The sequence below is a fragment of the Pinus tabuliformis genome, chromosome 2_1, assembly GCF_031772625.1.
Source record: "Pinus tabuliformis cultivar Carrire ecotype Pingquan chromosome 2_1, CPIR1, whole genome shotgun sequence".
NCBI lineage: Eukaryota > Viridiplantae > Streptophyta > Pinopsida > Pinales > Pinaceae > Pinus > Pinus tabuliformis.
In genome coordinates this window covers 724,474,935-724,492,178 of record NC_142299.1, presented here as the reverse complement: position 1 = coordinate 724,492,178, position 17,244 = coordinate 724,474,935, and the positions used below count along the sequence as shown (strand labels likewise).

Sequence of the window (17,244 nt, the reverse complement as noted above, 5' to 3'; positions counted from 1 at the left end):
TGATGGTAGCTGATGGTAAGAAGATTGAAAAGGTGGGGAAATGCCATAAGGTCAAATTGCAGATTCAAAACTTCAATTTAAAGTCTTCGTTCTTCACGGTACCATTAGTAGGAGTAGATGTAGTTTTAGGTATCCAATGGCTACGAACTTTAGGTACTTATACCGCCAACCATCAAGTACAATTCATAAAATTCAAATGGGGAGGTCAAAGGTACAAATTACACGGATTCCAAGCACCAGAAAATCAAGTTGTATCATCATCTCAGATGATGAAGATGATTTGAAAAGGAGCACCCGCTTATGTAGTACAATGTCACCAATTAGAAATGTTATCTGCAAATATGATCAGTGAAGAGTCACCAGAGATACAAGATCTAATTCAGAAGCATGAAAAAGTATTTCAAGACCTACCTATGAAGATGCCACCTAATAGGGAAATTGAGCATACAATAGAAGTCAAGGCAGGGTCAGACCCCGTCAACATCAAGCCATACCGATATCCACATCACCAAAAAACGGAAATTGAGAGATTAATCCAAGACCTTTTAAAGTGTGGGATCATCTCGAAAAGTAAAAGTCCTTACGCTGCTCCAGTGGTATTGGTAAGGAAGAAGGATGGTTCATTCAGGCTATGCATTGATTATAGAGGATTAAACAAAATAACAATCAAAAACAAGTTCCCAATTCCCTTTATCGACGAAATGTTGGATGAGCTACATGGCGCAAAGTACTTCTCAAAATTGGACTTAAGATCAGGGTACTATCAAATCAGAATCAGATTGGAAGACATACCAAAAACGGCATTCCGAACACACGAAGGTCACTATGAATTTAAAGTAATGTCGTTTGGATTAACCAATGCACCAGCAACGTTTCAAGCAACTATGAACGAATTATTTCGTCCACATCTTAGGAAGTTTGTATTAGTATTCTTTGACGATATTCTAATTTACAATAAAACTTGGAAAGAGCACTTGCAACATCTAGACAAGGTTTTTACACTACTAAAAGAACATCAATTTTATGCAGAAAAATCCAAATGCACCTTTGGAAAGGAAGAAGTAGAATACCTTGGACACATTATATCCCATGAAGGCGTAAAGGTGGACCCTAATAAAATCAAGGCTATAAAAGAATGGACCAAACCTATCAATATATCCAAGCTAAGAGGGTTCTTAGGTTTGACTGGATATTACCGAAGGTTTATTAAAAACTATGCACATATAACTGCACCTCTGACAAATCTTTTAAAGAAGAATTCGTTTCTATGGGATGAGGAAGCAGGAAGGTGTTTTGAAAAATTAAAGGAAATTATATCTAATGCTCCCGTATCAGCAACACCAGATTTTTCTAAACCATTTATCATTGAGTGTGATGCTTTCGGATTCGGTAGAGGTGCAGTATTAATGCAACAAGGGCATCTAATAGCTTTTGAAAGTAGGAAGCTCAACAAAAGAGAACGCCTCAAATCCACATACAACAAAGAGATGCTTGCTATTATGCACGCACTAGCTAAGTGGAGGCAATATCTTTTGGGAAGTAAGTTTTCCATTCGAACAGACCACAACAGTTTCCAGCACCTCCTTCAACAAAAAACACTTTCCGAAGAACAACAAAAATGGATTGAAAAAATCGTTGCCTTTGACTTGGAAATACTACATAAAAGAGGAAAAGACAATGTAGTAGCAGATGCCCTATCCAAGAAAGATGAAGAACCAACACTACTTGCAATTTCAGCTGCTGTTCTTGAATGGCTTAACGAAATTCGAAGTGAGTACGCCAAGGATCCAGAAATAACGACAATAATCAATAACCTTCCCAACAACTCAAAATTTGAGTGGAAGAATGATATCCTATGGTACAAGGGAAGAATCTATCTAAATACAAATTCCAAGTTTAAATTTAAGATACTCAAGGAGTCACATGACTCACCGTTAGCTCGACATGTAGGATTCTTTAAGACATACTACAATGCACGTCAATCCTACTTTGGAAGGGAACGAGTCGCGATATTCAAAAGTATGTAGCAGAATGTGACACATGTCAAAGGAATAAAAGTGAAAATATTACGACACCGGGATTACTTCACCCTTTAAACATTCCAAATCAGAAATGGGAAGAAATTTTGATGGACTTTATCGAAGGATTACCAGTATCTGAAGGCAAGGACAAGATTTTCGTAGTAGTCAACAGACTCACCAAATATGCTCACTTTATGGCAATAAAGAAATCAGACTCAGCAAAAGAAATTGCTGAAATATTTTGCAAAAATATATATAAGTTACACGGTTTTCCGAAAGTCATTGTGAGTGATAGAGATGCCAAATTCAAGGGTAATTTCTGGAAGGAGTTATTCAACCACATAGGAACCTACCTAAATATGAGTTCCGCTTATCACCCTCAAACAGATGGCCAAATAGAGGTTGTGAATAAATGTTTGGAGGCCTACCTATGTTGCTACGCTACAGAAAAACAAAATAAGTGGGCTCAATGGTTACATCTCGCTAAGTGGTGGTATAATTCTACTTATCATACGTCAGCAAAAATGACGCCATTTCAAGCTTTATATGGGTATGAACCCCCAAAATGGAAGGATCTAGCTGTTGTCCAGACAAATCTACCTGTTGTTAAAGATCAACTAGAAGAAACCCAAAAAATCGTCCAAATATTAAAAGAAAACTTGAATAATGCAAGGAATCGTATGAAGCAACAAGCAGACCGAAACAAAACCGAAAGAGAGTTTGAAGTCGGAGAATGGGTGTTTGTCAAGCTCCAACCATACAAACAATTATCCTTAAAACAGAAAGGAAAAAACAAATTGGCACCAAAGTTCTAGGGACCTTATCAAATCAACAAAAAGATTAGCCAAGTTGCGTATGGTTTAAGCCTTCAGAGACAAGTCGTGTTCACAACATCTTCCATGTATCCTGCCTTAAAAGGGCACTAGGCAACAATCAATCAGCGCAAACAACGCTTCCATCTCTGGATGATGAGGGAAGGGTCATTCTAGAACCAGAAGGTATTTTATCTACTAGAGAAAGAAAGCTTCGACATCGTACGATCAAGGAATATCTGATCAAGTGGAAGAACTTACCTGAAGAAGACACTTCCTGGGAGAATGAATCATTTTGTCAACAACATCTGTCGTTACGTATGCTTTGAGGACAAAGCATTCTTTCGAGAGGAAGGCAATGTTATGTAAAAATTATTTATTATTTAAATTTTAGGTTTATTATTTAATTTTAGGTTAATTAGACGAAAGGGCACGATCATAAGATCATGCCCTTTCCCCAAAGGGTGCCCATGGCGGTATATAAGCCAGGAACCCCCACTGTAAACAATCATCTTCGGTCAATTAATTATTAATAAATATTTATATATATATATATATATATTTCTTTGCGTATCAAGAAGTTTTCACTTCAGAATCTTGGGAGATTAGTATGACTATGTACTCTTTAGGAAGACTGATGGCTTGGGCTGATTTAGGCACTAATCCTTCATCATCTCATAGCTGATTTAGGCACTAATCTGTTAACTTCTATGCTGAATCTGAAATAGATGTAGTATTATAATGTACCTTCACAATCCCATTAGCCACTTTTAGCTACTAATTGATATTCATATAATCCTTCTATCATACTTTTTTCCTATTAATTATATGTACATATTGTATATATTAGGAGTGTGTTAATTGTTAAGAGCCCAGTACGCAATCCGGTCGAGTTATTACAGACTCGGCTGAGCCGGTCAGGTTAATACTGAGCCGACCGAGTTGTTAGACAACCCGGCCGGCTCGGTATTAACCCGGCCGGCCGAACCGTTTCCTAGGCCGGGTCATAGCTGGGGGGTTTGGCTCGGACCAACTCGGCCGAGTCGGTTCCGAGCCGGCCGTTTTTGAAAACACTACATGGTAATGTTAAAAATTTAAGTAAAAGGATGAAAATGAAAGATAAAGGAGAATGTCACTTTTACTTTAAGAATTTAACATTACCATGAACTGCATATCAACACTAGGGCCATAGGCTTGAACATTAGGCTGCCCCACTCAAAAAAAATTGTTTCCAATCTTCAATAGCTCCCTCTATCACTCTTGAATTGGCAGGGAGCGAAAATAAAAAATGAAAAATGAAAAATAAAAAATAAAAAAACTAATTAAAAAAGAAGTCACTTTATCACTGAAACGTGGTTGTAGAACCTAGAAACGTGTTTCACGCCATACTGGTCCATGTTTCCCCCATGTGAAACGTGGCAGTACGGCCTAAAATTCGTTTCCAGACCGTACCAAACACATTTTCGCGTTTCCGTACCATTTCTGCCTAGAAACGGGCTCAAGCCCAGCGTTTCTTGCAACATATATATATAGATAATCATTACTCCTAATTCCTAAACATGGCAAGTCATGACCTTTACATTAACCGACTAGAAGAAAAAAGGGGGTGGGGGGGTTGTACCCCTAAAAGGGTAAATGGAGGATATTGATCACCCCAAGGCGCGAGGTTCCTTACCCAGGGTGTCAACAGAGGTCCTTCCCCTTTCCTGGGCCTAACCCCTCCTCAGAAAACTTGGGGTTCCAAAAAATGGCTCCAATCACCTACAAATTCATAGGCATCAAAAATATAGGGTTTTATCATTCTTTAAACATTCTACCCATGTTACCAAATGACAAAAGAGAAAGTTGAGGGTGGACAAAAGAAGGGGTTTTAATGGGAGGGGACTTCAGTGCATCTTTAATGCCTATTATCTTTGATTCCCTCTAAAAAAAGACCGCTAGTTGATAGTCGAACTTAATGGTTGAATTTCACCGAATTGATGCAACCTCTCTTCATATGCATAGAATTTCAAGTTTTATAGATCAAATTTGACAAATGCAATGACTTAAGTTATACCATAACAGAATGTGGTTCAAGCTTCAAAGGCCCTAACCATCATGAGCTAAGGGGGTTTACTTTTGCATAATGAAGTTAAATGCATAGATAATGAATTGACATTACTTAGAGATTCATGGAGCAAAAAAAGATGTACCATCATGTCGAATGGATGGACTAATGGAAAATCTCGCACCATAATTAATTTCCTTGTTTCTTGCCCACAAGGAACTATGTTTCTTAGCTAGACGTATATACTCACCCCAAAGTCGAGGAGGTCATCGGTTCAATCAATAGAAGGGCCAACAATTTAACCCACTTACCATCTATGGACCATGGGAAGTATTCGGTGGGTTTTCCATGGATATTTGTTTAGCAAAAAGAAAAAAGGAACTATATTTCTCAAATATGTAGATTCATCCACTCATGTGAGGGTGCACATTGATTATTTTAGCTTTTGAATCAAGTAATTCTGGAGGTCATCACTAATAAAATGCCTCCAACTATGTTGCTACCAATAGGTTGTTTAGAGTAGAAACACATCATCGTTTTCTAGATGCCATGTGTTGCATGCTACTTGGACTTCATGATTAAGGATATAGGCAAAATTGATTCAGTGAAGAGGGTTGTAGTGCAACCCAAAAGCATTACCAAATGCATGTACAACACACATGGATTTTGAACCTTATGAAAAAAACATAAGGGGAAACAAGCTTGTTAGGCTAGGCATCACTCGATTTGCAATGAACTTCCTCATAGCATAATCTCTCACTATCCAAAAAACAACTTGAGGAATATGTTTACTTGTGATGAATGGAATTTTCACAAAGAAGTCACAAGCTCAATGGGAAAGATATCCATTAGAAAGTTGATGAGATTTCTTTTTGGACTATAGAAGATGAGATTGTATGAATCATTGAGCCCCTTGTTCTATATATGCAGAGGGGGGATGGGGATAACCCCACCATGGGTTGTACTTCTAAGGTCATGGGTTAGGCCAAGGAGAAAATAAAGGAAATATACAAAGACAAAAAACAGAAGTAAATCCATCACCCTATACATGCAACTACCCTTTCCTTGAAGCCCTTGGGGGGGAACTCAATTGGCGATGGTTGTGTTATGAAGTATTATGTGAACTATGAGATCCAAGGTTCAAATGAGGGGTGTACATAAACACCTAGAGGTTATAGTGGTAGCGATTAGAATCAACCCCATGTCACACAAGTACAAAACCGACCCAATTTCCAATTCCTCTAGATACCTATCAAAAAAGAAAAAAAGACTACCTTTTCCTTGAACCTAGAGTACCATTACACAAAAGACTTTGAAGCAAATGAGGAGGTAAAAGATAGCTTGCAAGAATGTGTAAAGTATATGGTCCATGATTGGAGTGGCCAAGTAGAAAAACACAAAAAGAAAACGGATTACAACAAAACTTTAGGTACCTTTGGCAAAACCTTGGCTATTAGAGAAAAAAAAAACAAGAACCAACCTAATAAGCAATTTCAAAGTTTTTAATGGAAAAATTCTAGTCAAACTTTCAAATCATTTCTTGAAAATTGTGTCTTTAATATTTGTTGCAATGTATTGGTCGAACTTAGTTTGGCAACCAATGCCTTGAACTACAAAAGTTTGTAGTTCAAAGCCTAAGCTAAGGATGTAGTGCTTTTGGTTGTGAGCCAACCTATAGTGCGATTGAGCAGATACACATTGAGAAGAGAAATTGCTTGAAACAATGGTTGAATGAATTGATCTACATGCAATACAAACTTTGACTGATGTGGATCAAGTATCTAAACAAAAAGCCTAATGCAAATCCCATTGTCTTGGAGGAGATAGATCCCTCCTCAAAGTGGATCGTGGAGGGCTATCAAGCAACATTTGCAAAACATGACTTAAGCTGGATGGACTTAAAGCCACTTCCACCATGAGAAGTTCCAATCACTAGCATTGCTCCTAAAGGATCAAGTTGAGGCATTGATGATACCCATGCAAAGGATGTTTATGAGGATCCCCATCTATGGGATAATTTTCTTGATATATATTGATTTGTTCATAGTTGCACCATGTAATATGATTATTTTGGAGTCTATAGTCCATTTAGAACCTCATTGTTTATGTATTTTCATTCTAAACTTCAATAATATGTATTGAAAATCTTATATCTCTATGGCATTTTGCTACATTCACCCTTACGTTCTATTAACATTAGCATAATTTGTATATTTGGTGTCTATGGTATGGATTTAAATGGATGTACATAAAGATTTTGTATTTGATTAAAATGTAAATACTTTATGTATTTATTAATCAATCGGTTCTTCAACCCAATTTTATGGCTGATTCTAGTCTGATTTTGGCTAAACTCAAGATTTTGGGCTTTTTGTTCCCAATTCGCTTGTTGTTCCAACTGCAATGTTCTCCTCCTCGCGAAGTAAACATTATGGTGGGATGTTAGTAATAACCTTTACTTCAGACATTTTTACTAGTATCAAATTATCTTTTGTGACATAGCAATTACTAGCATGTCCCTTTCCCTTGTTTTAGATTATATTATTAAGGGCGCTCATAGTTATGCCTTGTTTTTTCGCATGCTCACATTAATATCTTGTTATACATGATCACATTGATGTTGTGCAATACTAATGCCTTGTTGTTACACTTGCATTTTTTAGCCTTTTAAATCTTACAAATAATAATGAACAACATACTTTTTGTAGCGCTACATTGTGCTCCAAATCTCTTATTCATTTTTTGTGGAAGTGTTGTGCTGCAAATCTCTTATTCACTTTGTGCAAAAGTGTTTCCTATGTGATTTTCTATTTAATAAATCTAGAACAATATGTACTTGCAATCGTGGATAAGTTTTGTATTGAGAACCAACTAAGCATCTATCATGGTGGTGATAATAATTTCTGTGAAAATTTAAGTCTGAAATCCTATTACAGCAACTAGTATTATTTCTTCTAATTGTTAATTAAATTAGCAGTTTATTGCTACGGCAACAACGAAATAAACACACTGCAATCTTCACAAAAATACTACGGAAAATAATAGCGCTAGAAACTGAGAAATATGCTAGCACACACACATAGAAATTGACACATTTATTTTTGGCCAAATGTCCCCGAAAAAACCCAATGCGGGAAAATCGAGGCAACAGCTGGGGGTTTTATTTATTATCCAGCAGTGAAATTATCTATGTACAATCCTGCAGAGAAAATACTGGCAAAAATCTAGTGAGGAATTCTCCTCACCCCCACAAGCAATTTGGCCTTTGATTGCAGCTTCAAGTGAGCCATCCAAACAGCCTTTGCGCAGGCCTGCGTTACCCTTGCTTAGTCCCTTCCAAGCTCTACCAGAATCAGCTACTCCTCAAGCCGTCTAGCCTGCTGTTCACTGAGAAACTATCTCTCCTGGCCTCTGGAATTGAAACTCTGCTTCTCCCCAGCATAATCGAATTACCTCTTAGAGGCTTCTGCGCAACCTCTCTATGGCTATCTCTGCCTCTCTGCAATGTACTTCACCGGATCTAGAAAACTTCCTCCCGCTTAATTGTCCTTGCCGCTCTCTGTCTCTGCATCCCTTCTAAAGCTCGAACTCTTCCTGCAACTGACTCTTGCTCTCTGGAAAATCGAACTTTGTGTGTGTTCTCCATCAACCCATCGACTTCTTCTAATAATCTTCTGTTGGACCTCCAACGACCAAGATTAAAACTTAATCAAGGGCTAAGATCATATCGGAGTCAATCTGTGTGATTTTCTAGATGATTCACACCTTATCTCAATTAACTCTGATTAATTAACCCATTTTCCTAAGTTTAGACTTAGGAAACTAAGTCACTGGACACGTCCCTCAGGGTCACATGTACCGTATTTCACGTGTCGGACATGAAATACGACCTAAAACATGTCCAATATCTGAGATATTCCAAGACTCTAGACCTTGACACAAACTTTCCTCCATACCAAGTCAACCTTCTTCCACTTTCTACTTGACCTGGCAGCAACAGCAACAATAGCAGCACTTCCTTCAACACAGCAATTTCGACCTAGCTTTGGAGACTTCGATCTTCACTAAAAGACTTCGATCTTCACTCAGAAACTTCGATCTTGACCCAATACAGCTTTTGAGGTATCAGCTTCCAACACCAGCAACTTCGACCTATAGTAGCAGCAACATGCAGTGACAGGCTACGGCATCAATTAGAGAACTTCGATCTTCCAAACCAACGCACGAGAGAAAGAGATAGATGCACCAAAATTTCGATTTTCCTTCCTTCCTTCTCTTAGACCAAACTCGCACTCCTTTTTCCTTCTTTCCTCCACTTTGCACTTTTTCCCAACGTCAAGAGATATCGAACTAGCTTGTTGAGAGTGTGCTTCAAATGGAATTCGAATTGCTTCATTTATAGTCCTTTAGTGACATCGAAAAGCCCTCTTTGAGGTGGACTTGGTGTGGAGGCAACATAATTCATTTTTGACTCAATACTGAACCCTTTTACATGATTCAAAAGCCCAATAAGGGTCTCTTTTGAAGTACAATGACTCTAATAACTCAAAATAAATCCTAGAAGTCCTCAATGGGGACTTTGACTTAAAACATGATGACCCAAGCATGAAATCCATGCTTTAATAAGTCATAATAAAGAATTATTTTCTTTATTCTTTTGACAAGTACATTACATAATGACTCAAATACATTTAATGAAGACCGAACCTAGTTACATTTTCCAACACTAATTCTTATCTAGGAAGGTATTCATTATATACAAGTACAAGGAAGATCTCAACTATATGAACCAAGAAGAAGTTTAGGCACCGCAATGCCATGGACTAGATTCCTGACTCGGGCAATCTATCCATTGGTCTCTCAACAATTTAGGCACCGCAATGCCATGGACTAGATTCCTGACCAAGGCAATCTATCCAAGTGGGACTAAGATGGACTCAAGCTTTCTGCCTCTCTAGGTACCATCAGGCTTGCTAACCATCAACCTAGGGATCCAGGTGTGTATCCGAAATCAGAACTCTACAATCAACACCACCTTTCCAACTTTGGGACCTGGACATCAACACAAAGTCTCGACCAGATGTCCTCCCAGGCAATGCTTCACTCACAAAGCCTCTCCTTGATCCAGCAGATCAAGGACAACAAATCTCTCCTGATCAAACTGATCGGTAACTAGCATGATATCAAAACCTTCGAGAGATATAAACACAACGCCAATCAATAATATACTTTCACATATTCATAAATAAACACAAACCTTCGAGGTTTTCCTGATGTTGCTTCTCAAACATGATAAGACCATCAACCGAATCTTTGATACTTTTCTTTTCATACAACAACATATCGTTCAAACTTAATTCTCCAATCAAAACTATGCTCTCCCTCTCAACCAGGGAGATTTTCTCTATCCAAGCTCCCTCTTAATCTCAGGGAGATCTCTTCTTCTTTTCGACATCAGAGAATCTTTAGTGGCTTCCATCCATCTCATCAGAGTTATCATCATTATCATCTTTCACATCAACTTTACTTGCAATTGTCTTCACTATCTTGAAGATTAGGTCCCTGCACAAATTAGATAGCAAGTACAACCAAATCTATAGAAGCATGAAGTTAGCCATATCAGAATCATGGAAGCATTTCAACTTTATATATATCAGATACCCAAACGAGAGATACATACTCTTCAACATATTGCTAGGGATTTTGTCATAAACCCTAAACTACTTCATCAACACCTTTCATTACATCTAGGGTTTCAGTGTTTCTACCAATGGTATGATATACCCTACTACAACATATTACAAACCCTAGAAACAATTCAAACAAATATAGATCTACAAAGTATTTAACAACTTTCAAACCTCATATGCTAGACTTCGTACTAGGATTTCATACAAAACCTTAGATATCATATATAAGCCTTTAACAACCAAGAACCAATTACAACTTCAATCAACAACATGACTAGCATCCACTAGGGTTAGCTACAAACCCTAGATTTTCTCATTTCAGCATCATCCTAGAATATCAAACTCAGACAAGGACTTATATTAAACCCTAAGACTTATGACCATTAATAATTAGGTCAACACATATATCTAGGAATTCATCATCATCATGCATAAGCATATCATATGTTAGGCAACATATTAGACATATATCGACCTAGACCAAGCTAGGGTTTCAACTACATGGACACATATATAAACCTAGGGTTTCATTCCTAGGACTTTAAATACCTAACAAGGAATTTGCTTATAGGCCCAACCAAACCCTAAAGATCTAGGGTTTCATAACATAGCAAAGCAAATTCTACTATATCAAAATTTCAAAGGTTCGGGATTTCAGACATCATTTCAACCCTAACAAGTTAGGTTTTCATGATCATACCGAAATCCCAAACATGACATCATCAACAAAAACTTCAAATAGCATTTCCCAATAATCCTAAGCAATTTTAGGGTTTCAGACATTAACATTAGCATACCCTTAGGTTAGGGTTTTCTAGAGAACCTGTCTAGGGTTCTATAAGATCAATTAAGAATATGAGGAGGGGGTAGATTTATCAAGTGATGAATCACCCAAAACAAGAATCATTAAGATTCAATATAGCTAGACATAACGATGTTAGTAATAGATTGTCAAATGAATGAACATTTATTATAAAGAAATCAATGTTTTGTAGTTTTGAGGCATACCTTTGTTTCTTGACAAACCTTGTCTTGGGAGGCTCTCTTTCATACTCCTTGAGGATATAGCAGATGTTTCCCTAATCAAGACAATAGAGGGAGAATGGTGATTAGTATTTAATATAATCAAAACTTAAATGAGCACATGAAACCAAAAACTGAAAGGAAATGAGATACTTATCTTTGGAAGATGTTGAGGGCTCCCTCCAAAGCTTGAGGTATACCTATAAACTTATGTAAACAAAAGAAAATGTCTTTTCCAAAATATGTTAAAACCTATAAATTCTAAACATCAAAAAAATACAAAATAGAATATCTAAGACTAGAAGCAAAGGACTTAGTAGTGTAAGTCTCTTATATCAGATTCTTCGAGTTTGGCTTTCTTTAGATCTTCTTGTTCGGCAACATTGGCTTGATCTCTTTCTCTTTTCTTGTTTCTTGGATTGTCGGGACAGTCACTCCTATAGTGACCCTTCTTATGACATTGATAGCATTCTTCTTTGGACATGTCAACCTTCCTCTTTGGTCCTTTCTTGACATTTCCTCTGCATTGAGCAGCATAGGCATTTGACACCCCTTCAGGGTTGGTAACTAATGAAATTCTTAATTCTTCACTGCAAGCGGTCCATAGTTCTTCAAAAGTGGGAGCTTCCTTCCAACTATTGAGTACTGCAGCAAATGCACACCAAGTAGGTGGTAATCCTAGTAAAGCAGAGATCACAAGTTCTTTGTCTGGAACAATTTCATCAATGGCCAAAAGATCGTCTTTGATTCTTGCTATCTTCACAAAGAAGGAGGCCACTGTATCTTCTTTAGTCATCTTTGTGGTCCTTAGTTCAAACTTCAGGCTTGCTATTTGACCATTACCAATGTTCTTAATAGTGAATAGCTTTGACAACGCCTCATACATTTCTTGAGCATGGTCAATGTTAGCTATGAATGGGACAAAGGTTGTCCTTTATTCCTTCTACCATTAGGTTCATAGCCACTAATTCCAAATCTTTGAACTTTGCTTTATCGACATCATTGGAGTCTTTTGTAGGTTTCTTTACTTTTCCTTTCACCAAGTCCAGTACCTTGTTCTTTACAAGGATGAGGTCGATCCTCTTCTTCCAAGATCTGTAGTTTAAGGCTCCTTCAAGTTTATTCTTTGCCTTGATTGTGTTAGACATCTTCCTTGAATATAGTAGACTTCTTCCTTGAAATAATCATTTTGAATGATCCATTGATCAAGTGCTTATGACTACCTTTAGCTTCTTTCTTTACCAAAAGCTCAGATACCATGTTAGGAAATTAGAAAGGCAAAAAGATTTTCTTATACTTGATCATTACTTGTGATGTTCTTGATTTCTTATTATGTTTCTTTATATCTTCTTTCCTTTAGTTCATCAAGCAAAACCCAAGGCAATAGCACATAAATCAATGGACACCAAATATAGGCTCACATCCAGGGCAAAACCCCTCTCTAGGAGAAAACCCAGTCAGTAATTCTTCCTTCAATAGTTTTTGTGAGATATTCCAAGACTCTAGACCTTGACACAAACTTTCCTCCACACCAAGTCAACCTTCTTCCTCTTTCTACTTGACCTGGCAGTAGCAGCAACAGTAGCAGCACTTTCTTCAACCCTGGAATTTCGACCTAGCTTTGGAGACTTCAATCTTCACTGAAAGAATTCGATCTTCACTCGAAAACTTCAATCTTGACCCAATACAGCTTTTTGAGGTAGCAGCTTCCAGCACTAACGACTTCGACCTGTAGCAGCAGCAACAGCAGCAACAGGCTACGACATCAACTAGAGAACTTCGATCTTCCAAACCAAGGCACGAGAGAGAGAGATAGATGCACCAAAATTTTGATTTTCCTTCCTTCCTTCTCTTAGACCAAACTCGCATTGCTTTTTCCTTCTTTCCTCCACTTTGCACTTTTTCCTAGTATCAAGAGATATCAAACTAGCTTGTTGAGAGCGTGCTTCAAATGGAATTCGAACTGCTTCATTTATAGTCCTTTGGTGAGGTCGAATAGCCCTCTTTGAGGCTGACTTGATCATCTTAAGGCCGACTTGGTGTGGAGGCAACATAATTCATTTTCGACTCAATACTTAACCTTTTTACATGATTCAAAAACCCAAGAAGGGTCTCTTTAAAATTACAATGACTCTATTAACTCAGAATAAATCCTAGAAGTCCTCAATGAAGACTTTGACCTAAAACATGATGAGCCAAGCATGAAACCCGTGCTTTAATAAGTCATAGTAAAAAAAAAAATCTTTATTCTTTTGACAAGTACATTACATAATGACTCAAATACATTTAATGAAGACCGAACCTAGTTACATTTTCCAACATTTGGGTCATAAGTCTATTGAGTAATTGAAATTGAAGGATAAGATTGAGTCATTGAATTATAAAAATGTTGGAGTCACAAACCCTTTGTGCAAATTTTCATAAAGACAAACTTGAAATTGAATAAGAAGGTTATCAAAGTCAACTCATTGTGAAAGATCACTTTGGGTGCATATCAATAATATCCAACACCCTAAAGTTTTTGGAGATGAGTACCGCGAGCATGACAAGCAAAAAATCTAAGATGAGTACAAGTGAGCATGACAAGTGAAAAATCTAAAATGGGTAAAGGAAGAAAACATTTGCAAAAAGCTAATTAAAAAAGAAAAGAATTACAAGACTTCTTATATGATTTGGATAATTTGGTTCTTAATCTTCACAAACAAATTGATTGAACCACTTCAACTAAAATTAATTCTTAAGGAGCAATAAATTGAGAACATGGGTTGATACAACTTGTGACATAGTTGACTAGATGCAAATGGTTGATGTTGATTAGATGCATTCTTGATTTTTTCTCAAAATATAAAGTAAGAGCATGAAAAACACAACACAACTTGGGGTAGGAAGACCAATGAAGCGTTTTCAGTGTATTTGGGAACATCATTGTAATAGAAAAAGAATACTTATAAAAGAATCAATTTCTTTTGACCCTTGTCTTAGACCTATCTTGAAATTTGAATAAGGGGGTCTAAGGACATTTGTGCTCATGGATGGTGGATATTTTATTGGATGCTTATGATGATTTATGTCTAGTTTTGACACTTAAATTATAGTTGTATTTTTTATTAAATGCCATACACACAAAGTAACAAGGCATAAAATCTTGTCCATTCAAATCTTGTAACAAAGATAATTAAGAGTTATTTACCCCTCAAATCTTCATTGAGCATTGTCAAAAATTCAAAGTTCATAAGCATTTGTGGTCCATGCAAAATATGCTTCAATTGATCCATGACAAGATAGTTTAAGTGCCTTTTGGATCATAAGTTTGTTGAGTAATTGAAACTAAAGCACAAAGTTGAGTCATTGAATTATAAAGAGGTTGGAATCGCAAACCCTTTGTGCAAATTGTCATAAAGACAGGCCTCAAATTGAATAAGGATGTTATCAAAGTCAACTAAAATCAATTCTAAAGGAGGGAAATCAGTGATTGGGTGAGGTGATCATGAATGAAGCTTCTTCCAATTGGTGATCATAGGTGTAGACATGGGTCTACCGTCTGCCATGTAAAATCTACTCAACACATCCACAGCATACTGCCCCTACCCCAGAAAGATATGCCCCTCCTCCTGCCACACCTCAAGCCCCAAAAAGTAATGCATTAGTCGAACGTCCTTCATCTCGAACTCCATAACAAGATCCTCCTTGCAACCACTAATCAGTCTCTCTACCCCAGTAATGAACAAGTCATCAACATACAACACAAGAATGAGCGGATCATCCCCTACAACAATGTAGTATAGGTTCGAATCTGCATCACTCTTCGTGAAACCCATCTGCTGCAAGTAAGTATCAATCCTCGAATACCAAGCTCTCGGAGCTTGCTTAAGTCCGTAGAGTGCTCGCCTCAACCGGCATACATGGGTCTCCCGCCCAAGTACCTCAAATCCCTATGGTTGCTCAACATACACCTCCTCCTCTATAACTCCATTCAGAAATGCGGTCTTCACATCCATCTGATGGATCTGCCAACCCATTTTTGCAACAATAGAAATAAGGGACCGGATAGAAGTGTACCGAGCTACGGGAGCGAAGGTCTCATCATAGTCAACTCCCTCTATCTGTGAGAACCCTCTAGCCACAAACCTCGCCTTGAACTTCTCAATGTTGTCATCCGCAACATGCTTGATCTTGTAGAGCCACCTGGAAGTCACAACTGACTTGCCCTCAAGCCTAGGCACCACTTCCCAGACATTGTTCTTAATGATAGAGGCATACTCCTCCACCATAGCCTCTCTCCATACCTCCTGGCTGGCAGCCTCCTCATAGCTAGTAGGCTCAGAGTCAACAATGCTGGTAGCCTTGGCTACATAACTGCAAAACCGCTCAGGTGGCACACTCTCCCTGTTCACCCTCTTCGGAGGACCAACGGACTCTGCTTCCTTCAAGGTGTCTTGAAGCCACTTGGGCCTCCTCTTCCCTGAAGAAGCTTCCCCATAGGGAACCTCATCCTCTTCCCCCCAGTCTGGTGAACCTAAAGGTCTGCCAACTGACCCTGGTGTGCCTGTACCAGCACCTGTCCTCGAAGAACCTATACTGGCACCTGTGCCTGTGTCAGCTGAAGTGCCATGTGAACTCTGTACCAGTGGACTCCCTAAAGAAGTGCTCGGTGAACTTGCCACTAGTGCCCCAGATGTCATTGACACTAAAGTACCTCCTGTACCAGTCGATCCAAAACCTTGAGGTCCTGCTCCCTGTACCTGACCTCCCTACTGAGGAGAAGTTTGTGACTCTCTCTCATCATACTCCCATGATCTCTGATAGGCCCTCTCCTCCTCGAACTTCACATCCCTCCTAATCACCACTCTCCGTTTAGAAGGAATGAAGATCTGATAGGCCTTCAAAGTCTCGTTGTAACCCATAAAGATACCCTTCTCTGCCATGGGTTCTAGCTTCATCCTCTGCTCCTTGGGGATATAAGAATATGTGAGACATCCAAAGATACGAAGATGTCCCACATGAGGCTTCTCTCCAGTGAAAGCCTCCTCCAGAGTCATATTCCCCAATACTCTGTGAGGACTCATGTTCTGAAGATAAACAATAGTATTGCAGGCCTCAACCCACAAAAACAAAGGCAACCCCTGATCATGAATCATCGCTCTAGCAGCCCCAACAATAGCTCTGTTCTTCCTTTCAGACACCCCATTATGTTGGGGATTGTAAGGAACCGTGAACTCTCTCCTAATGCCCTCTTGTGCACAGAAGTCAGAAAACCCACCATCAGTGTACTCACCACCATTGTCTAACCTCAAGACCCGAATCTTCCTACCTGTCTACTTTTCTGCAAGAGCTTTAAACTCTTTAAAGCGACTGAAGACCTCACCCTTGGTCTTCAGGAATTATATCCAAGTCCTCCTAAAGTAGTCATCAATGAATATAACATAATACTCATAACCACCCAAAGACACATGAGACATACAGCCACTAACATCAGTATGAATCAAGTCTAGTATACCAGTAGCTCTGTTGTCGCTCGCTGGGAATGGTAACTTGTTGTACTTGCCCAAAGCACATGCTCTGCAGACCTCATAATGCTCGACACTGAAATCAGAAACTCCAGTAGTGATCTCCCTCAGTACTCTCAAAACTTCATGATGCATATGCACCAT

At 38.4% G+C, this 17,244-nt stretch overlaps 1 protein-coding gene across 1 annotated transcript in view; it reads right to left on the bottom strand.

The window, feature by feature from the left end:
* Positions 1-17,244, bottom strand: part of LOC149202634 (uncharacterized) — a 138,552-nt gene that overhangs the window by 84,612 nt on the left and 36,696 nt on the right. The gene's annotated exons all lie outside the window — the stretch shown is intronic.